The sequence below is a fragment of the Salmo salar genome, chromosome 06 (genome assembly GCF_965601325.2).
Source record: "Salmo salar chromosome 06, fSalSal1, whole genome shotgun sequence".
Lineage (NCBI taxonomy): Eukaryota > Metazoa > Chordata > Actinopteri > Salmoniformes > Salmonidae > Salmo > Salmo salar.
The window spans coordinates 99,048,221-99,072,996 of NC_138296.1; the positions used below are offsets into that span (position 1 = coordinate 99,048,221).

The 24,776-nt window shown below is 43.9% G+C and overlaps 1 non-coding gene across 1 annotated transcript; it reads left to right on the forward strand.

Annotated features, from left to right (window-relative positions):
* The first annotated feature begins 1,526 nt into the window (after window positions 1-1,526).
* trnat-ugu (transfer RNA threonine (anticodon UGU)) lies at window positions 1,527-1,602 on the forward strand. The gene has a single exon. It is a non-coding gene; the product is annotated as a tRNA-Thr (tRNA).
* The last annotated feature ends 23,174 nt before the right edge of the window (window positions 1,603-24,776 follow it).

Here is a 24,776-nt window from a genome sequence, read left to right on the forward strand (position 1 = left end):
TCCGTTCTATTGGCCAATATGCAACCATTGGAAAACAAAATGGATGATACACGACCAAGACTATCCTACCAACGGGACATTAAAAACTGTAATATCTTATGTTTCACGAGTCGTGGCTGAACGACGACGCGGACAATATAGAGCTGGCGGGATTTTCCATGTATCGGCAGGACAGAGAAGCTACGTCTGGTAAGACGAGGGGCGGGGTCTGTGTCTATTTGTCAATAACAGCTGTTGCGCGATGTCTAATATTAAAGAAGTTTCGAGGTATTGCTCGCCTGAGGTAGAGTACCTCATGATAAGCCGTAGACCACACTATCTACTAAGAGAGTTCTCATCTATATTATTCGTAGCCGTCTATTTACCACCACAGAATGAAGCTGGCACTAAGACCACTCTCAACCAACTCTATAAGGCCATAAGCAAAGAAGAAAATGCTCACCCAGAAGTGGCGCTCCCAGTGGCCGGGGACGTTATTGCAAGCAAACTGAAATCAGTTTTACTAAATTGTTACCACATGTCACATGTGCAACCAGAGGGGAAAAAATCCTAGACCACCTTTACTTCACACACAGAGATGCATACAAAGCTCTCCCTCGTCCTCCATTTGCCAAATCTGACCATAATTCTATCCTCCTGATTCCTGCTTACAAGCAAAAACTAAAGCAGGAAGTACCAGTGACTCACTCGATACGGAAGTGGTCAGACGACGCGGATGCTAAGCTACAGGACTGTTTTGCTAGCACAGACTGGAATACGTTCTGGGATTCATCCAATGGCATTGAGGAGTATATCTCCTCAGTCATCGGCTTCATCAATAAGTGTATCGACGACGTCATCCCCAAAGTGACATCCCAACCAGAAGCACTGGATTACAGGCAACATCCGCACTGAGCTAAAGGCTAGAGCTGCCGCTTTCAAGGAGCGGGACACTAATCCGGACGCTTATAAGAAATCCTGCTATGCCCTCAGACGAACCATCAAACAGGCAAAGTGTAAATACAGGATTAAGATTGAATCCTACTACACCGGCTCCGACCACAAAGGGAAGCACAGCCGAGAGCTGCCCAGTGACGCAAGCCTACCAGATGAGCTAAATGCCTTTTATGCTCGCTTCGAGGCAAGCAACATTGAAGCATGCATGAGAGCACCAGCTGTTCCGGACGACTGTGTGATAACACTCTCGGTAGCCGATGTGAGCAAGACCTTTAAACAGTTCAACATTCACAAAGCCGCGGGGCCAGATGGATTACCAGGACGTGTACTCAAAGCATGTGCGGACCAACTGGCAAGTGTCTTCACTGACATTTTCAACCTCTCCCTGACCGAGTCTGTATTACCTACATGTTTCAAGTAGACAACCATAGTTCCTGTGCCCAAGGAAGCGAAGGTAACCTGCCTAAATGATTACTGCCCTGTAGCACTCACGTCGATAGCTATGAAGTGCTTTGAAAGGCTGGATATGGCTCACATCAACAGCATCCTCCCGGACACCCTAGACCCACTACAATTCACATACCGGTACCGGTCACGTGTGGCTCAGTTGGTAGAGCATGGTGTTTGTAACGCCAGGGTTGTGGGTTCGATTCCCACGGGGGACCAGTACGGAGAAAAACATTTATGAAATGTATGCATTCACTACTGTAAGTCGCTCTGGATAAGAGCATCTGCTAAATGACTTAAATGTAAATGTACTACCGCCCCCACAGATGACCCAGTTGCACTCCACACTACCCTTTCCCACCTGGACAAAAGGAACCCCTATGTGAGAATGCTGTTCATTGACTACAGCTCAGCATTCAACACCATAGTACCCTCAAAGCTCATCACTAAGCTAAGGACCCTGGGACTAAACACCTCACTCTGCAACTGGATCCTGGACTTCCTGACGGGCCACCCCCAGGTGGTGAGGGTAGGCAACAACACATCTGCCACTCTGATCCTCAACACTGGAGCCCCTCAGGGGTGCATGCTCAGCCCCCTCCTGTACTCCCTGTTCACCCACGACTGCGTGGCCAAACATGACTCCAACATCATCAGTTGAATGCGTTCAGTTGCACAACTGATTAGGTATCTCACTAGCCTTGCTTTTTTATTGTGTTACTTTTTTTATAATTTTTTACTTTAGTTTATTTGGTAAATGCAGTACCAGTCAAAAGTTTGGACACACCTACTCATTCAAAGGTTTTTCTTAATTTCTTACTATCATCTACATTGTAGAATAATAGTGAAGACATCAAAACAATGAAATAACACATATGGAATCATGTAGTAACCAAAAAAGTGTTAAACAAATTAAAATATATTTTATATTTTATATTCTTCAAAGTAGCCACCCTTTGCCTTAATGACAGCTCATGTACATGTTCATGACAATCTCACCATAATAGTTTGTAGACCAAACCGTTCAGACGCCTCAGACGATTTTCGGGAAGGCCGGTGGTCTGACAAACACTGCTCTAGCTCTGTCACCTTTTACCCCAGATGCAAAAGTGAGACATCGGTGGATGCGATGGATTGAGATGCATCCAATGCAAAAAAAACATATCTCTTGCTTAAACTGACAGATTTTTATGGGGATTTTTTGTATTATGCCAATTTGATTTCCAGGGGGGAGTGGACATCGATTCTAGGGTTTCTTAAAGAGATTCTCCGGTACTTTTGTGTACTTTGTAGCCAGTAGTTCTGAAAGTAGCACCCTGTGAGCCAAAAGTATCCCCACAAAATTGCTTAGTACTTCACATATGTGCAGATATATGCACCACGTCATTGCGCTCTCTCTCTCTCTGCTGTATCCACTTTGCAGTCGGGACCGCCCTGCAACCTCATTGGATAACGCTGGGCAAGTCTCAGCAGAGCGAGAGAGAGAGAGAGAGAGAGAGAGAGAGAGAGAGAGAGAGAGAGAGAGAGAGAGAGCGCAATGATGTGGTGCACATATTCCGCTCATAGAATATGCATATATGAACTACACAATGACACATCCAGCCCAAAGCGCAAAGTTTGAAAAATACTTTCCTAGTCGCCAAAGTTCCAGAGCATGTCTTTAAGAAGTCATTATGCCAGCAGGGTAAAGGGTTGTGTGTGTGTGTGTGTGTGTGTGTGTGGTGTGTGTGTGTGTGTGTGTGTGTGTGTGTGTGTGTGTGTGTGTGTGTGTGTGTGTGTGTGTGTGTGTGTGTGTGTGTGTGTGTGTGTGTGTGTGTGTGTGTCTGTGTGCATGTACCCAGTGGCTGTTGGTCAAGTGTGTGTGTGTGTGTGTGTGTGTGTGTGTGTCTGTGTGCATGTACCCAGTGGCTGTTGGTCAAGTGTGTGTGTGTGTGTGTGTGTGTGGTGTGTGTGTGTGTGTGTGTGTGTGTGTCTGTGTCTGTGTGTGTGTGTGGCTGGGTGAACCCTGTAATGCTCTTATTAACAGCTTCAGTTAAAATGGCATTTCATCAGGCAGCTGACAAGTGAATTATCTCTCTCTTCCTCCCTCTCTCCCTCTCTCTCCCTCCGTCTCTCCCTCGCTCCCTTCGGCTCAGTGACAGTAGCCTTAGGCCTGAGATAAAGAGGCGGCTCGCGGCGTACCACACTCTCTCTCTCACACACAAACACACACACACGCATATACACACACATATACACACACACTCTTACACACTCACACACACCTAGCAGAAGAGAAGTGACATCCTGTCAAAACAATAGTTTAGTACAACACCAATAAGAGCCTGTCTGAACTCAGCTATATTACAGCACCAATAAGAGCCTGTCTGAACTCAGCTATATTACAGCACCAATAAGAGCCTGTCTGAACTCAGCTATATTACAGCACCAATAAGAGCCTGTCTGAACTCAGCTATATTACAACACCAATAAGAGCCTGTCTGAACTCAGCTATATTACAGCACCAATAAGAGCCTGTCTGAACTCAGCTATATTACAACACCAATAAGAGCCTGTCTGAACAGCTATATTACAGCACCAATAAGAGCCTGTCTGAACTCAGCTATATTACAACACCAATAAGAGCCTGTCTGAACTCAGCTATATTACAGCACCAATAAGAGCCTGTCTGAACTCAGCTATATTACAGCACCAATAAGAGCCTGTCTGAACTCAGCTATATTACAACACCAATAAGAGCCTGTCTGAACTCAGCTATATTACAGCACCAATAAGAGCCTGTCTGAACTCAGCTATATTACAGCACCAATAAGAGCCCGTCTGAACTCAGCTATATTACAACACCAATAAGAGCCTGTCTGAACTCAGCTATATTACAACACCAATAAGAGCCTGTCTGAACTCAGCTATATTACAGCACCAATAAGAGCCTGTCTGAACACAGCTATATTACAGCACCAATAAGAGCCTGTCTGAACTCAGCTATATTACAGCACCAATAAGAGCCTGTCTGAACTCAGCTATATTACAGCACCAATAAGAGCCTGTCTGAACTCTGAACTCCTAATCTTGAGTTGCATCCCTCCACTCTACAAGGTGTCTAAAGCGTTCCACAGAGATGCTGGTCCATGTTGACTCCAATGCTTCCCACAGTTGTGTCCAGTTGGCTGGATGTCCTTTGGGTGGTGGACAATTCTTGATACACACAGGAAACTGTTGAGCTTGAAAAACCCAGCAGTGTTGCAGTTCTTCACACACTCAAACCGGTGCGCCTGGCACCTACTACCATACCGTATTCAAATGCACTTAAATATTTTGTCTTGCCCATTCACCCTCTGAATGGTATACATACACAATCCATGTCTCAGTTGTCTCAAAGCTTAAAAATCCTTCTTTAACCCGTTTCCTCCCCTTCATCTACGCTGATTGAAGTGGATTTAACAAGTGACATCAATAAGGGATCATATCTTTCACCTGGATTCACCTGGTCAGTCTGTCTTGTCCTCTCAGTGTAGTTTACATACTGAGTGTGTGATTTCTACAGTCTTTTTGATCTACTTGACTTTTTTTAATAAATGTTTTAAGTACTACTTATTGATTACAGCATTGTTGGGAAAGAGTAAGCAGTGACATTTCACTGTGCTAAAAAAAATGTTTTGAGTAGGGTTTCCCCCTTTCCTGTTTGTGTTTTGAGTAGGGTTTCCCCCTTTCCTGTTTGTGTTTTGAGTAGTGTTTCCCCCTTTCCTGTTTGTGTTTTGAGTAGGGTTTCCCCCTTTCCTGTTTGTGTTTTGAGTAGGGTTTCCCCCTTTCCTGTTATTTATCAATCAATTTCCCTGGACTATTGTAATGCCACAATGGTCAAGGTCTGTAACCACACACAAACACACAGACAGACAGAGACAGATCCATATATAATATGACAGACAGACAGACAGACAGACAGACAGACAGACAGACAGACAGACAGACAGACAGACAGACAGACAGACAGACAGACAGACAGACAGACAGACAGACAGACAGACAGACAGACAGACAGACAGACAGACAGACAGACAGACAGACAGACAGATCCATATATAATATGACAGACAGACAGACAGACAGACAGATCCATATATAATATATGTGTGTGTGCTACCTGGCCAGCAGTGGTAACAGGCTCTGAGGCTTTTAATGGGTTTTAGCCTGAGGCTGTTTTATTAAGATGTCGGCTTTCCCTGCTGCCTGCGCAGCTGACACCATTCCCTACTGGTCTCCCCCCACACTCACACACACACCCTGCCCTCGACCCGCACAAATCCCCTCTACCCCCTCCTCACACCCTCACCCTGCCCTCGCCCGCGCAAATCCCCTCTAACCCCTCCTCACACACACACACCTCAAATCCCCCTCCACCCTCTCCACTCGTCACCCCTAATCAGCCCCCCCCTCCATCTCCTGGGCCATTGGTCTGCTGGACTTTGTGTGTGTGTGTGTGTGTGTGTGTGTGTGTGTGTGTGTGTGTGTGTGTGTGTGTGTGTGTGTGTGTGTGTGTGTGTGTGTGTGTGTGTGTGTGTGTGTGTGTGTGTGTGTGTGTGTGTACATGCATGTGGAGATGATCGCACATGTATTTGTTACTACTTTGAGTTTCTGAAGAGATCTGCGACAATAGCACCCAGCTGGCACATTTGGTTCCTTGGAAGTTGTGGAAACGTATGTTTTTGGTTTCACATTGGTTGTGGGAACAAAGCCATGCAAACACATTTTTTTTTTTTTTTTATTGTGACATGGCATCAGTGAGATTCAAATCTTCTGTTTTCTATCCATGGAATTAGTCCACTGAAACAACGACTGGTAAATGATCCAAGACCAGCTCAGTTAATCCCTACCATTGTGACACTGAATCGTCATAATGCTGCATCAAATGTACATAATTCTAGGGGTGTTGGCAAACACAATGTAAGTAACTTAATTTATGTCCCCGTAACTGCCCTGAATACCTTTGTTGCCCGAGTAGGAAGACCACTGTGTGCACTGAGGTGGTGTTCAATAGTAGGAAGACCACCTTATTGCAGCTCACCCTGCACTATCAGCTCCAATGTAAATAACATGAGTAAGTCTACCTCTGATCAGCTTCCCAGTAAAGCTTTAGAAACAATCCACAACCCAGAAGGTGATAAAAAAAATAGCCCACATTAACATATGTAGCCTAAGAAACCAGGTCCATGAAGTCAGTAACTTGTTTTGTAACAGATGACATTCATATTCTGACTGTCTCTGAAAATCACTTAGATAATACCTTTGATTATGCAGTGGTAGCAATACATAGTTATAACATCTACAGAAATGCCAACGGAGGCGGTGTTGCGGTCTATATTCAGAACCACATTCCTGTAAAGATTAGAGACGATCTCATGTTAAATACTGTTGAAGTAATATGGCTACAGGTTCATCTGCCTCACCTAAAGCCCATTCTGGTGGGAAGCTGCTATAGACCACCAAGTGCTAACAGTCAGTAGCTGGATAATATGTGTGAAATTCTTGATAGTGTATGTGATATCAACAGAGAAGTATATTTTCTGGGTGATTTAAATATTGACTGTCTCATCAAGATGCATGTAACGTCTGCTTTCAGCTCACACTCTCAAACACCTAGATCCCCTGAACGCAGCTCACTCTCCAGCTCACACTCTCAAACACATAGATCCCCTGAACGCAGCTCACTCTCCAGATCCCAATCACCTGAATTCTGATCACCTGTTCACACACCTGTATGTCATTATCACACACTAGTTAGTTCAGTTCTTTGCACCCCGTCACTGTGAGGTATTGTTTGCTTTGTGACACACGACTTTCAGAGCGCTGGGTTTCCCTGTGATTTACTCCTCTCATGTATGATCGTTTTTGGCCATCCTCACTAATGACGCCTTTTTGCCTTTTCCCTGCCTGTACTTTAGCCTATCAGATTTCCTGTTATCTACCTATTGCCTGATCTCCCAGACTACGTTACTAGCCTTTTCCCTGCCTGTACTGTTGCCCTTTCAGACCCCCTGTGTATGACCTTCTGCCTGCCCCTGGACCCAGCTACCTGCCTCCTCCTGTGTATGACCTTCTGCCTGCCCCTGGACCCAGCTACCTGCCCCTGGACCCAGCTCCCTGCCTCCTCCTGTGTATGACCTTCTGCCTGCCCCTGGACCCAGCTACCTGCCCCTGGACCTAGCTACCTGCCCCTCGACCCAGCTACCTGCCTCCTCCTGTGTATGACCTTCTGCCTGCCCCTGGACCCAGCTACCTGCCCCTGGACCCAGCTACCTGCCCCTGGACCCAGCTACCTGCCTCCTCCTGTGTATGACCTTCTGCCTGCCCCTGGACCCAGCTACCTGCCCCTGGACCCAGCTACCTACCTCCTCCTGTGTATGACCTGCTGCCTGCCCCTGGACCCAGCTACCTGCCTCCTCCTGTGTATGACCTTCTGCCTGCCCCTGGACCCAGCTACCTGTCTCCTCCTGTGTATGACCTTCTGCCTGTCCCTGGACCCAGCTACCTGCCTCCTCCTGTGTATGACCTTCTGCCTGCCCCTGGACCCAGCTACCTGCCTCCTCCTGTGTATGACCTTCTGCCTGCCCCTGGACTCAGCTATCTGCCTCCTCCTGTGTATGACCTTCTGCCTGCCCCTGGACCCAGATACCTGCCTCCTCCTGTGGTCCTTTGCAATAAACACCTGCCGCGCCCTGCGCATGAAACCAGCTCTCTGTCTCCCCTTGTGTTCATTACACTGCCCACTCAAGAAAAAAACTTCAATCTGTAACCAATGTCTGCAACCTGGTTCAGGTTATCAGTCAACCTACCAGGGTAGTTACAAACAGCACAGGAATGAAATCATCAACATCTATTGGTCACATCTTTACTAATGCTGCAGAAATTTGCTTTAAATCAGTATTTAAATCCATAGAATGTGGTGATCACAATATAATAGCCATATCTAGGAAAACCCAAGTTCCAAAGGCTGGGCCTAATATAGTGTATACGAGGTCATACAATAGGTATGTATGTATATACAATAGGTATCATATGTTGATGATGTGAATAATATTTGCTGGTCTGTGGTGTGTAATGAGGAGCAACCAGACGCCGCACTGGACACATTTATGAAATTTCTTATTCCAGTTACTAATATGCACCCATTAAGAACATTACTGTAAAAACTGTTAAATCCCCTTGGACTGATGAGGAATTGAAAAATTGTATAGTTGAGAGGGATGAGGTAAAAGGTATGGCAAATAAGTCTGGCAGCCCAACTGATTGGCAAAGGTACTGCAAATTAAGAAATCACGTGACTAAACTGAATAAAAATAAAAAATAAACTATACTATGAAACAAAAATATATGATACAAAGAATGATAGTAAAAAGCTGTGGAGCACCTTACATGAAATTTTTGGGAAAAAAGCCAACTCAATGAATCAGATGCTCATTTATCACAAAATCCACTGATATTGACAACTACTTTAATGATTTTTTCATTGGCAAGATAAACAAACTTAGGGATGACATGCCAGCAACAAACACTGACACTACACATCCAAGTATATCGGACCAAACTATGAAAGACAAGAATTGTACTTTTGAATTCCATAAAGTCAATGTGGAAGAGGTGAAGAAATTATTGTCTATCAACAATGACAAGCAACCGGTGTCTGACAATCTGGATGGAAAATGACTGAGGATAATAGCAGAAGAAATTGTCACTCCTATTTAACATATCTTCAATCTAAGCCTACTAGAGAGCGTGTGCCCTCAGGCCTGGAGGGAAGCTAAAGTCATTCTGCTACCTAAGAATAGTAAAGCCCCCTTTACTGGCTCAAATAGCCAACCAATCAGCCTGTTACCAACCCTTAGTAAACTTCTGAAAAAATGGTGTTTGACCAGATACAATGCTATTTCATAGCAAACAAATTGACAACAGACTTTCAGCACGCTTATAGGGAAGGACACTCAACAAGCACAGCACTTACAAAATGACTGATAATAAAATGATTATGGGGGTTGTCTTGTTAGACTTCAGTGCAGGTTTTGACATTATCGATCACAGTCTGCTGCTGGAAAAACGTATGTGTTATGGCTTTATACCCCCTGCAATAATGTGGATAAAGAGTTACCTGTCTAACAGAACACAGAGGGTGTTCTTTAATGCAAGCCTCTCATACATAATCCAGGTAGAATCAGGAATTCCCCAGGGTAGCTGTTTAGGCCCCTTGCGTTTTTCAATCTTTACTAATGACATACCACTGGCTTTGAGTAAGGTCAGTGTGTCTATATATGTGGATGACTCAACGCTATACACGTAAACTAAAAGCATTGTATTTGGGACAAATCACTCACTAAACCCTAAACCTCAACTACATCTTGTAATGAATAATGTGGAAATTGAGCAAGTTGAGGTGACTAAACTGCTTGGAGTAACCCTGGATTGTAAACTGTCCTGGTCAAAACATATAGATACAACAGTAGCTAAGATGGGGAGAAGTCTGTCCATAATAATGTGTTGCTCTGCCTTCTTAACAACACTATCAACAAGGCAGGTCCTACAGGCCCTAGTTTCTACCTTCTTAACAACACTATCAACAAGGCAGGTCCTAAAGGCCCTAGTTTCTACCTTCTTAACAGCACTATCAACAAGGCAGGTCCTACATGCCCTGGTTTCTACCTTCTCAACAACACTATCAACAAGGCAGGTCCTACATGCCCTGGTTTCTACCTTCTTAACAACACTATCAACAAGGCAGGTCCTACAGGCCCTAGTTTCTACCTTCTTAACAACACTATCAACAAGGCAGGTCCTACAGGCCCTAGTTTTGTCGCACCTGGAGTTCTGTTCAGTCGTTTGCTGAGGTGCCACAAAGAGAGACTTGGGAAAATTGCAGTTGGCTCAGAACAGGGCAGCACGGCTGGCCCTTAAACTTGTAGCCAATATTTACTGTTTTACACCTAGGGTTGCTATACATAAGTTTTACCCATTTAATAAGAGATTCTTATTGAAACGTTCCAGACATTTATATATAAACTCTGACAAATATAATATCTGACTAAACCATTTTTAATTCTATGCGCTATACATTTTGCTATAATGTTTGCATCACATCACTGAAGTGTAAGGGGCCTCCAATGTTTTAAATGGACTGGATCTTTACATTTACCACTTGGATCCTGTTTCAGTAATAATGAAATCAGACCTTCTTGTTGAGTGTCTGATAATCTACCATTTATATAGGAGTGGTTAAAACATGCTAATAATGGTCATCCGAGTATATTAAAAAAAGTTTGGTTTACTTCAACTGGTATGCCATCCAGCCCTGGAGTTTTCCCAGATTGAAAGGCTTTAATTGCATCAAGAAATGTCTCCTCTGTCATTTCGCCTTAACGTGAGTCTTTCTGTACAGATGTTAATTTTGCATGATTAATAGGAAAAAAATCCATACAATTATCTTTGGTTAGTGTAAATGGAGGAGACTGAAACGAAAACATGTGCTTAAAGTATCTTACTTCCTCTTTCAAAATATCGTGATTGACTGCATCATTCGTAACAAGTTTCAGTAAAAACATGTTGGTAGCATTTCTATGTTGAAGATTGAAAAATAATTTGGTGCATTTTTCCCCATATTCCATCCAGTTCGCTTTATTTTTATAGTATATTACACTAAATAAGATCCTCCATTTATTTAAATTTTTCCTCTAACTTACTCTGAGCCTCTATGGTACAGTTGTTATTGCTATCTGTACTGTTAGTCCTTCAATTTCCTTTGTTAATATGGACTCTTTTGACCTAAATGGCTTTTGTTTTATAGATGACTTGTCACAATTGTCGGATGAAGTAGACCAAGGTGCAGCGTGGTGAGTGTACATTTTCCTTTTTATTGAATGTCGCCAGCAAAACCAATAAACAATACAAAACGACTGTGAAGCTTACAGGGCAAAGTGCCACAAACAAAGTTAACTACCCACAAGGACAGGTGGGAAAAAGGGCTGCCTAAGTATGGTTCCCAATCAGCGACAACGAAGTACAGCTATCCCTGATTGAGAGCCATACCAGGCCAAAACCAAGAAATACAAAACGTAGAAAATAGAACATAGAATGCCCACCCAAATCACACCCTGACCAAACCTAAATAGAGACATAAAAAGGCTCTCTCAGGTCAGGGCGTGACATGACTACTGAATTGCATGGCCTCTAAAGGCACATTTAAAGGTGTCCCATACTATAAGGGGATCTGCTGTACCTATGTCATGTCTGCAAAAGTCAGTTATAAATTATTCTGTCCTACTTAAAAACAAGTTGTCATCCAGTAGGCTTTTATTAAATTTCTAATATCCTTGCCCACAAGGAATATTTTGGAAGAGTAATATATATGCCAATTATATGACGGTCCGATCGCATTCTGTCCCCTATCAACACTTTTTAAACGTTTTGGTGCCAGAGAGAATAAGAAAGACATAAGAAAGTAAGAAGAACATTGTTCTTCGAGCAATTTGAGAACATGACTTTAAATATAACCATGAGGAAACCTGTAGGAAACGTTATACTGAAGTACTGAACATTGTTTCTTAATGTACTGAACTATTTGAGAACATTCCCAATGTTAAACCAGTTGGAGAACACTCCTAGAAAATTACCAAAATAGAAATTAAACGTAACCATGTTTCTACTTTCAGGAAACGTTCAAGTTCCTTATGCTGCGAATTTTCCAAAACCAAGCAATTATCCTGCTCCATTCCCAGAAAGTTGTGAGAAGGTTGTATGCTGGATAACCATAGGACATTAAAGTGGGTTTACCTGACACCCTAGATCCACTTCAATTTGCTTACCGCCCCAATAGATCCACAGATGATGCAATCGCCATCGCACTGCTCACTGACCTATCCTATCTGGACAAGAGGAATACCGACAACAGAATGCTGTTCATTGACTATAGCTCAGCCTTCAACAACAAAGTACCCTCCAAGCTCATCATTAAGCTCGGGGCCCTGGGTCTGAACCCTGCCCTGTGCAACTAGGTCCTGGACTTCCTGACAGGCCGCCCCCAGGTGGTGAAGGTAGGAAACAACACCTCCACTTCGCTGATCCTCAACACAGGTGCCCCACAAGGGTCAGTGCTCAGCCACCTCCTGTACTCCCTGTTCACCCACGACTGCATGGCCACGCACTCCTCCAACTCAATCATCAAGTTTGCAGATGACACATGAACCCTGCCCTTTGCAACTAGGTCCTGGACTTCCTGACAGGCCGCCCCCAGGTGGTGAAGGTAGGAAACAACACCTCCACTGCGCTGATCCTCAACACAGGTGCCCCACAAGGGTCAGTGCTCAGCCACCTCCTGTACTCCCTGTTCACCCACGACTGCATGGCCACGCACTCCTCCAACTCAATCATCAAGTTTGCAGATGACACAACGGTAGTGGGCCTGATTACCAACAATGACAAGACAGCCTACAGGGAGGAGGTGAGGGTCCTGGTGGACTGGTGCCAGGAAAATAACCTCTCCCTCAACGTCAACAAAACAAAGGAGCTGATCGTGGATTTTAAGAAACAGCAGAGGGAGCAAGCCCTTATCCACATCGACAAGACTGCAGTGGAAAAGGTGTAAAGCTTTATGGTCCTCTGCGTACACATCACTGACAATCTGAAATGGTCCACCTACACAGACAGTGTGGTGAAGAAGGAAACTGCAGCACCTGCAACCACAGGGCTCTCCAGAGGGTGGTGTGGCCTGACCAAAACTTCACCTGGGGTACACTGCCTGCCCTCCAGAACACAATGTATTTTTTATTTAAACTTTATTTAACTAGACAAGTCACCTGTTTGGGATAGGGGGCAGTATTTTCACGGCCGGATGAAAAAAACGTACCCGATTTAAACTGGTTACAACTCTTGCCCAGAAATGAGAATATGCATATTATTATTAGATGTGGATAGAAAACACTCTGAAGTTTCTAAAACTGTTTGAATGGTGTCTGTGAGTATAACAGAACTCATATGGCAGGCAAAAACCTGAGAAGATTCCAAGCAGGAAGTGGCCAGTCTGAGAATTTGTAGTTCTTCTTTTGATTCTCTATCGAAACTACAGTATCTGAGGGGTTACGTAGCACTTCCTAAGGCTTCCATTGGTTCTCTGCCCAGAGCCGTCTTCTGTCTCTGGGCAGAGTATGGTAGCTCAGTTTGTCAGTGGTCTGCCTGGTGACAAAGAGATTGGATATGCGCGGTCACACGACCATGCTGTTTTTTCTTTTCCTCTTTGAATGAATACACTATTGTCCGGTTGGAATATTATCGCTATTTTACGAGAAAAATACCATAAAAATTGATTTTAAACAGCGTTTGACATGCTTCTAAGTACGGTAAAGGAACATTTTCAATTTTTTTGGCTCGCATTACCCTTTGGATAGTGACCTGAACGCACGAACAAAACAGAGGTATTTGGACATAACTATGGATTATTTGGAACAAAAACATCATTTGTTGTTGAAGTAGAAGTCCTGGGAGTGCATTCTGACGAAGAACAGCAAAGGTAATCCAATTTTTCTAATAGTAATTCTGCGTTTAGGTGACCCCGAAGTTGGCGGATGTCAAAATAGCTGGCCGTGATGGCCGAGCTATGTACTCAGAATATTGCAAAATGTGCTTTCGCCGAAAAGCTATTTTAAAATCGGACATAGCGATTGCTCAAAGGAGTTCTGTATCTATAATTCTTAAAATAATTGTTATGTATTTTGTCAACGTTTATCGTGAGTAATTTAGTAAATTCACTGGAAGTTTTTGGTGGGTATGCTAGTTCTGAACATCACATGCTAATGTAAAAAGCTGGTTTTTGATATAAATATGAACTTGATTGAACAAAACACGCATGTATTGTATAACATAATGTCCTAGGAGTGTCATCTGATGAAGATCATCAAAGGTTAGTGCTGTATTTAGCTGTGGTTATGTGACATATATGCTTGCTTGGAAAATGGCTGTGTGATTGTTTTTGGCTATGTACTCTCCTAACATAATCTAATGTTTTGCTTTTGCTGTAAAGCCTTTTTGAAATCGGACAACGTGGTTAGATTAACGAGAGTCTTGTCTTGAAAATGGTGTAAAATAGTCGTATGTTTGAAAAATTGAAATTATTGCAATTTTGAGGTTTTTGTATTTCGCGCCACGTTCTTCCATTGGATATTGGCGAGGCGTTCCGCTAGTGGAACGTCTGTCCTCAACAGGTTTTAAAAACAAATTCTATTTTACAATGACGGTCTACACTGGGCCAATTGTGCGCCGTCCTATGGGACTCCTAATCACAGCTGGATGTGATGCAGCCTGGATTTGAACCAAGGACTGCAGTGATGCCTCTTGCACTGAGATGCCTTAGACCGCTGCGCCACTCGGGAGCTAAACAGGAAGGACAAAAATATCATCAAATCAAATCAAATGTATTTATATAGCCCTTCTTACATCAGCTGATATCTCAAAGTGCTGTACAGAAACCCAGCCTAAAACCCCAAACAGAAAGCAATGCAGGTGTAGAAGCACGGTGGCTAGGAAAAACTCCCTAGAAAGGCCAAAACCTAGGAAGAAACCTAGAGAGGAACCAGGCTATGAGGGGTGGCCAGTCCTCTTCTGGCTGTGCCGGGTGGAGATAACAGAACATGGCCAAGATGTTAAAATGTTCATAAATGACCAGCAGGGTCAAATAATAATAATCACAGTAGTTGTCGAAGGTGCCACGGGTCAGCACCTCAGGAGTAAATATCAGTTGGCTTTTCATAGCCGATCATTCAGAGTATCTCTACCGCTCCTGCTGTCTCTAGAGAGTTGAAAACAGCAGGTGTGGGACAGGTAGCACGTCCAGTGAACAGGTCAGGGTTCCATACCCGCAGGCAGAATAGTTGAAACTGGAGCAGCAGCACGGCCAGGTGGACTGGGGACAGCAAGGAGTCATCATGTCAGTTAGTCCTGAGGCATGGTCCTAGGGCTCTGGTCCTCCGAGAGAGAGAAAGAAAGAAAGAAAGAGAGAAAGAGAGAATTAGAGAGAGCATACTTAAATTCACACAGGACACCGGATAAGACAGGAGGAATACCCCAGATATAACAGACTGACCCTAGCCGCCCGACACATAAACTACTGCAGCATAAATACTGGAGGCTGAGACAGGAGGGGTCAGGAGACACTGTGGCCCCATCCGATGATACCCCCGGACAGGGCCAAACAGGCAGGATATAACCACACCCACTTTGCCAAAGCACAGCCCCCACACCACTAGAGGGATATCTTCAACCACCAACTTACCATCCTGAGACAAGTCCGAGGATAGCCCACAAAGATCTCCGCCACGGCACAACCCAAGGGGGGGGCGCCAACCCAGACAGGAAGACCACGTCAGTGACGCAACCCACTCAAGTGACGCACACCTCCTAGGGACGGCATGGAAGAACACCAATAAGCCAGTGACTCAGCCCCTGTAATAGGGTTAGAGGCAGAGAATCCCAGTGGAGAGAGGGGAACTGGCCAGGCAGAGACAACAAGGGTGGTTCGTTGCTCCAGAGCCTTTCCGTTCACCTTCACACTCCTGGGCCAGACTACACTCAATCATAGGACCCACTGAAGAGATGAGTCTTCAGAAAAGACTTAAAGGTTGAGACTGAGTCTGCATCTCTCACATGGGTAGGCAGACCATTCCATAAAAATGGAGCTCTATAGGAAAAAGCCCTGCCTCCAGCTGTTTGCTTAGAAATTCTAGGGACAATTAGGAGCCCTGCGTCTTGTGACCGTAGCGTACGTGTTGGTATGTACGGCAGGACCAAATTGGAAAGATAGGTAGGAGCAAGCCCATGTAATGCTTTGTAGGTTAGCAGTAAAACCTTGAAATCAGCCCTTGCCTTAACAGGAAGCCAGAGTAGAGAGGCTAGCACTCGAGTAATGTGTTTAAATTTTGGGGTTCTTGTCAAGATTCTAGCAGCCGTGTTTAGCACTAACTGAAGTTTATTTATTGCTTTAGCCGGAAAGTAGAGCATTGCAGTAGTCTAACCTAGAAGTGACATAAGCATGGATGAATTTTTCTGCATCATTTTTGGACAGAAAGTTCCTGATTTTTGCAATGTTACATAGATGGAAAAAAGCTGCCCTTGAAACAGTCTTGATATGTTCTTCAAAAGAGAGATCAGGGTCCAGACTAACGCCGAGGTCCTTCACAGTTTTATTTGAGACGACTGTACAACCATCAAGATTAATTGTCAGATTTAACAGAAGATCTCTTTGTTTCTTGGGACCTAGAACAAGCATCTCTGTTTTGTCCGAGTTTAACCTGTTTGGGATAGGGGGCAGTATTTTCACGGCCGGTTAAAAAATGTACCCGATTTAATCTGGTTACTACTCCTGCCCAGAAACTAGAATATGCATATAATTAGTAGGTTTAGATATAAAACACTCTAAAGTTTCTAAAACTGTTTGAATGGTGTCTGTGAGTATAACAGAACTCATATGGCAGGCCAAAACCTGAGAAGATTCTATACAGGAAGTGCTCTGTCTGACCATTTCTTGTCCTTCTAGGTCATCTCTATCAAAAATACAGCATCTATGCTGTAACGTTACATTTTCTAAGGCTTTCATTGGCTCTAAGAAGGCGCCAGAAAGTGGAATGAGAGCTCTGCAGTCTCTTGGCGAAAAACAGCAGGGGTTTTTGTGAGTGGTCCTTCTGGGAACAATGACACTCAGACGCGCGTGCACAAGACGACTCCATTTTTTTCTTTCAGTGTTTGAACGAATACAACGTCGCGCGGTTGGAATATTATCGCTATTTTACGAGAAAAATCTCATAATTTATTTTAAACAGCGTTTGACATGCTTCGAAGTACGGTAATGGAATATTTTGAATTTTTTTTGTCACGAAATGCGCCGGCGCGTCACCCTTCGGATAGTGACTTGAACGCACAAACAAAACGGAGCTATTTGGATATAACTATGGATTATTTGGAACCAAAACAACATTTGTTGTTGAAGTAGAAGTCCTGGGAGTGCATTCTGATGAAGAACAGCAAAGGTAATCCAATTTTTCTTATAGTAAATCTGAGTTTGGTGAGGGCCAAACTTGGTGGGTGTCAAATTAGCTAGCCATGATGGCCGGGCTATCTACTCAGAATATTGCAAAATGTGCTTTCACCGAAAAGCTATTTTAAAATCTGACACCGTGATTGCATAAAGGAGTTCTGTATCTATAATTCTTAAAATAATTTGTATGTATTTTGTGAACGTTAATCGTGAGTAATTTAGTAAATTCACCGGAGGTTTTCGGTGGGTATGCTAGTTCTGAACAAAACATGCTAATGTAAAAAGCTGGTTTTTGATATAAATATGAACTTGATTGAACAAAACATGCATGTATTGTATAACATAATGTCCTAGGAGTGTCATCTGATGAAGATCATCAAAGGTTAGTGCTGCATTTAGCTGTGGTTTTGGTTTTTGTGACATATATGCTAGCTTGAAAAATGGGTGTCTGATTATTTCTGGCTAGGTACTCTCCTGACATAATCTAATGTTTTGCTTTCGCTGTAAAGCATATTTGAAATCGGACAATGTGGTTAGATAAAGGAGAGTCTTATCTTTCAAATGGTGTAAAATGGTCATATGTTTGAGAAATTGAAATTATAGCATTTTTAAGGTTTTTCGTATTTCGCGCCAGGCGCTACCATTGGATATTGGTGAGGCATTCCGCTAGCGGAACGTCTGTCCATAAGAGGTGAAAAGTAGAAAGTTTGCAGCCATCCACTTCCTTATGTCTGAAACACAGGCTTCTAGCGAGGGCAATTTTGGGGCTTCACCATGTTTCATTGAAATGTACAGCTGTGTGTCATCCACATACCAGTGAAATTTAACATTATGTTTTCGAATGACATCCCCAAGAGGTAAAATATATAGTGAAAACAATAGTGGTCCTAAAACGGAACCTTGAGGAACACCGAAATTTACAGTTGATTTGTCAGAAGACAAACCATTCACAGAGACAAACTGATGTCTTTCCGACAGATAAGATCTAAACCAGGCCAGAACTCGTCCGTGTAGACCAATTTGGGTTTCCAACCTCTCCAAAATAATGTGGTGATCGATGGTATCAAAAGCAGCACTAAGATCTAGGAGCACGAGGACAGATGCGGAGCCTCGGGGTTGAAGACTGAGGTTGAAGGTAGGCCTTGAAATACAACCACAGGTACACCTCCAATTGACTCAAATGATGTCAATTATTTGTGTCATGCACAAAGTAGATAACCGACTTGACAAAACTATAGTTTGTTAACAAGAAATTTGTGGAGTGGTTGAAAAACGAGTTTTAATGAATCCAACCTAACTGTATGTAAACTTCCACCTTCAATTGTATTGTGCAGCAGCCTCCAAGGTGCAGGGATGAGTATCTGGGTGGTAGCCGGCTAGTTTAACAGTCTGACAGTCTTGAGATAAAAGCTGTTTTTCAGTCTCTCAGTCCCAGCTTTGGTGCACCAAAAGGTGCACCTTTTGGATGATAGCGGGGTGAACAGGCCGTGGCTGATGTCCTTGATCATCCTTGATGTCCTTCTAATTGCAGTCGCTAATATACAGGAGAACGATCGCCTACGGCGAGGATAGCTGTGCTGCTTAAGACGCAATTGTTAGGCAAGGGTAATTTCAGTGTAGGAAAGGATGAAACCGCGTCTGTGCCACCAGTAAGTACAGATAGTTACGTTAGTATAAATCCCCTCGCACGGTCCCTGCAGCCGGACAACTTTCTCATGGCTTATGGAGGGTAATGCTGTTGGAATGCTCAACCGGTGTCGCTCATTCAGCCGACAGAAACTTTCAACCGGTTCTCCCCATTAAGCAGCGAGTCGGAGTCAGAGGCCGAGCCTTCTCTGGCCTCTACTCTTCCCGTTCCGGGGTCTGACACGCCGAAGCCGAAGCTTCCCACCATTATCTCTGACAAATTGAAAACCCTAGTCATTGGCGACTCCATTACCCGCAGTATTAGACTTAAAACGAATCATCCAGCGATCATACACTGTTTACCAGGGGGCAGGGCTACTGACGTTAAGGCTAATCTGAAGATGGTGCTGGCTAAAGCTAAAACTGGCGAGTGTAGATAGTATAGAGATATTGTTATCCACGTCGGCACCAACGATGTTAGGATGAAACAGTCAGAGGTCACCAAGCGCAACATAGCTTCAGCGTGTAAATCAGCTAGAAAGATGTGTCGGCATCGAGTAATTGTCTTTGGCCCCCTCCCAGTTAGGGGGAGTGATGAGCTCTACAGCAGAGTCTCACAACTCAATTGCTGGTTGAAAACTGTTTTCTGCCCCTCCCAAAAGATAGAATTTGTAGATAATTGGCCCTCTTTCTGGGACTCACCCACAAATAGGACCAAGCCTGGCCTGTTGAGGAGTGATGGACTCCATCCTAGCTGGAGGGGTGCTCTCATCTTATCTATGAACATAGACAGGGCTCTAACTCCCCAAGCTCCACAATGAAATAGGGTGCAGGCCAGGCAGCAGGCTGTTAGCCAGCCTGCCAGCTTAGTGGAATCTGCCACTAGCACAGTCAGTGTAGTCAGCTCAGCTATCCCCATTGAGACCGTGTCTGTGCCTCGACCTAGGTTGGGCAAAACTAAACATGGAGGTGTTCGCCTTAGCAATCTCACTAGAATAAAGACCTCCTCCATTCCTACCATTATTGAAAGAGATCGTGATACCTCACATCTCAAAATAGGGCTACTTAATGTTAGATCCCTCACTTCAAGGGCAGTTATAGTCAATTAACTAATCACTGATAATAATCTTGATGTGATTGGCCTGACTGAAACATGGCTTAAGCCTGATGAATTTACTGTGTTAAATGAGGCCTCACCTCCTGGTTACACTAGTGACCATATCCCCCGTGCATCCCGCAAAGGCGGAGGTGTTGCTAACATTTACAATAGCAAATTTCGATTTACCCCCCCCTAAAAAAACAAGTTTTTCGTCTTTTGAGCTTCTAGTCATGAAATCTATGCAGCCTACTCAATCACTTTTTATAGCACCTGTTTACAGGCCTCCTGGGCCATATGCAGCTTTCCTCACTGAGTTCCCTGAATTCCTATCGGACCTTTTAGTCACAGCAGATAATATTCTCATTTTTGGTGACTTTAACATTCACATGGAAAAGTCCACAGACCCACTCCAAAAGGCTTTCGGAGCAATCATCGACTCAGTGGGTTTTGTCCAACATGTCTCTGGACCTACTCACTGCCACAGTCATACTCTGGACCTAGTTTTGTCCCTTGGAATAAATGTTGTGGATCTTAATGTTTTCCTCATAATCCTGGACTATCGGACCACCATTTTATTACATTTGCAATCGCAACAAATAATCTGCTCAGACCCCAATCAAGGATCATCAAGAGCCGCGCTATAAATTCTCAGACAACCCAAAGATTCCTTGATGCCCTTCCAGACTCCCCCTGCCTACCCAAGGACGTCAGAGGACAAAAATCAGTTAACCACCTAACTGAGGAACTCAATATAACTTTGCGCAATACCCTAGATGCAGTTGCACCTCTAAAAACTAAAAACATTTGTCTTAAGAAACTAGCTCCCTGGTATACAGAAAATATACGAGCTCTGAAGCAAGCTTCCAGAAAATTGGATCGGAAATGGCGCCACACCAAAATGGAAGTCTTCTGACTAGCTTGGAAAGACAGTACTGTGCAGTATCGAAGAGCTCTCACTGCTGCTCGATCATCCTATTTTTCCAACTTAATTGAGGAAAATAAGAACAATCCGAAATTTATTTTTGATACTGTCGCAAAGCTAACTAAAAAGCAGCGTTCCCCAAGAGAGGATGGCATTCACTTCAGCAGTAATAAATTCATGAATTTCTAAAGGGGAAAAGATCATGATCATTAGAAAGCAAATTACGGACTCCTCTTTAAATCTGCGTATTCCTCCAAAGCTCTGTTGTCCTAGGTCTGCACAACTCTGCCAGGACCTAGGATCAAGGGAGACACTAAAGTGTTTTAGTACTATATCTCTTGACGCAATGATGAAAATAATCATGGCCTCTAAACCGCCAAGCTGCATACTGGACCCTATTCCAACTAAACTACTGAAAGAGCTGCTTCCTGTCCCTCCTATGTTGAACATAATCGGCTCTCTATCCACCGGATGTGTACCAAACTCAAAAAAAAATGGTTGTAATAAAGCCTCTTTTGAAAAAAGCCAAATCTTGACCCAGAAAATATAAAAAACTATCGGCCTATATTGAATCTTCCATTCCTCTCCAAATTTTTTGAAAAAGCTGTTGCAGCTCACTGCCTTCCTAAAGACAAACAATGTACACGAAACGCTTCAGTCTGGTTTTAGACCCCATCATAGCACTGAGACTGCACTTGTGAAGGTGGTAAATTACCTTTTAATGGCATCAGACCGAGGCTCTGCATCTGTCCTCATGCTCCTAGATCTTTGTGCTGCTTTTGATACCATCCATCACCATATTCTTTTGGAGAGATTGGAAACCCAAATTGGTCTCCACGGACAAGTTCTGGCCTGGTTTAGAGCATATCTGTCGGAAAGATATCAGTTTGTCTCTGTGAATGAATGGTTTGTCCTCTGACAAATCAACTGTAAATTTCGGTGTTCCTCAAGGTTCCGTTTTAGGACCACTATTGTTTTCACTATATATTCTACCTCTTGTGGATGTCATTCGAAAACATAATGTTAAATTTCACTGCTATGCGGATGACACACAGCTGTACATTTCAATGAAACATGGTGAAGCCCCAAAATTGCCCTCGCTAGAAGCCTGTGTTTCACACATAAGGAAGTGGATGGCTGCAAACTTTCTACTTTCAAACTCGGACAAAACAGAGATGCTTGTTCTAGGTCCCAAGAAACAAAGACATCTTCTGTTGAATCTGAGAATTAATCTTGATGGTTGTACAGTCATCTCAAATAAAACTGTGAAGGACCTCGGCGTTACTCTAGACGCTGATCTCTCTTTTGAAGAACATATCAAGACTGTTTCAAGGACAGCTTTTTTCCATCTACGTAACATTGAAAAAAATCTGAAACTTTCTGTCCAAAAATGACGCAGAAAAATTAATCCATGCTTTTGTTACTTCAAGGTTGGACTACTGCAATGCTCTACCTTCTGGCTATCTGGATAAAGCACTAAATAAACTTTAGTTAGTGCTAAATACGGCTGCTAGAATCCTGACTAGAACCAAAAAATTTGATCATATTACTCCAGTGCTAGCCTCCCTACACTGGCTTCCTGTTAAGGCAAGGGCTGTTTTCATGGTTTTACTGCAAATCCTACAAAGCATTACATGGGCTTGCTCCTACCTATCTTTCCGATTTGGTCCTGCCGTACAAACCTACACGTACGCTACGGTCACAAGACGCAGGCCTCCTAATTGTCCCTAGAATTTCTAAGCAAACAGCTGGAGGCAGGGCTTTCTCCTATAGAGCTCAATTTTTATGGAATGGTCTGCCTACCCATGTGAGAGATGCAGACTCAGTCTCAACCTTTAAGTCTTTACTGAAGACTCATCTCTTCAGTGGGTCCTATGATTGAGTGTAGTCTGGCCCAGGACTGTGAATGTGAACGGAAAGGCTCTGGAGCAACGAACCGCCCTTGTTGTCTCTGCCTGGCCAGTTCCCCTCTCTCCACTGGGATTCTCTGCCTCTAACCCTATTACAGGGGCTGAGTCACTGGCTTATTGGTGTTCTTCCATGCCGTCCCTAGGAGGGCTGCGTCACTTGAGTGGGTTGAATCACTGATGTGGTCTTCCTGTCTGGGTTGGCGGCCCCCCCCTTTGGTTGTGCCGTGGCGGAGATCTTTGTGGGCTATACTCGGCCTTGTCTCAGGATGGTAAGTTGGTGGTTGAAGATATCCCTCTAGTGGTGTGGGGGCTGTGCTTTGGCAAAGTGGATGGGGTTATATCCTGCCTGTTTGGCCCTGTCCGGGGGTATCATCGGATGGGGCCACAGTGTCTCCTGACCCCTCCTGTCTCAGCCTCCAGTATTTATGCTGCAGTAGTTTATGTGTCGGGGGCTAGGGTCAGTCTGTTATATCTGGAGTATTTCTCCTGTCTTATCCGGTGTCCTGTGTGAATTTAAGTATGCTCTCTCTAATTCTCTCTAATTCTCTCTTTCTCTCTTTCTTTCTTTCTCTCTCTCGGAGGACCTGAGCCCTAGGACCATGCCTCAGGACTACCTGGCATGATGACTCCTTGCTGTCCCCAGTCCACCTGGCCGTGCTGCTGCTCCATTTTCAACTGTTCTGCCTGCGGGTATGGAACCCTGACCTGTTCACCGGACGTGCTCCTGTCCCAGACCTGCTGTTTTCAACTCTCCAATAGACAGCAGGAGCGGTAGAGATACTCTCAATGATCGGCTATGAAAAGCCAACTGACATTTACTCCTGAGGTGCTGACCTGTTGCACCCTTGACAACTACTATGATTATTATTATTTGACCATGCTGGTCATTTATGAACATTTGAACATCTTGGCCATGTTCTGTTATAATCCCCACCCGGCACAACCAGAAGAGGACTGGCCACCCCTCATAGCCTTGTTCCTCTCTAGGTTTCTTCCTAGGTTTTGGCCTTTCTAGGGAGTTTTTTCTAGCCACCATGCTTCTACACCTGCATTACTTGCTGTTTGGGGTTTTAAGCTGGGTTTCTGTACAGCACTTTGAGATATCAGCTGACGTAAGAAGGGCTATATAAATAAATTTGATTTGATATATACAGAGGAAAGAGTCGGCCCAAGAATTGAACCCTGTGGCACCCCGATAGAGACAGCCAGTGGTCCGGACAACAGGCCCTCCAATTTGACACACTGAACTTTGTCTGCAAAGTAGCTGGTGAACCAGGCGAGGCAGTCATTTGAGAAACCAATCTCATACAGTGCCTTCGGAAAGTATTCAGACCCCATTTTCCGGATTCTGTTAGGTTACAGCCTTATTCTAATCAATCACACAATACCCCATAATGACAAATCTAAAAATATTAATTTGTACATTTTAAAAAAGAAACCCACTGTAATGTTGTATTTATATAAGTAATCAGACCCTTTAGCTCAGTTGGTAGAGCATGGTGTTTGCAACATCAGGGTTGTGGGTTTGATTCCCACGGGGGGCCAGCACAGAAAAAAAAAATAATGAAATTGAATGTATGCATTCCCTACTGTAAGTCGCTCTGGATAAGAGCGTCTGCTAAATGACTAAAAATGTAAAAATGTAAATGTACTTTGTTGAAGCACCTTTGGCAGCGATTACAGCCTCGAGTCTTCGGTAGGATGCTACAATCTTGGCACACCTGTATTTGGGGATTTTCTCCCATTCTTCTCTGCAGATCCTCTCAAGCTCTGTCA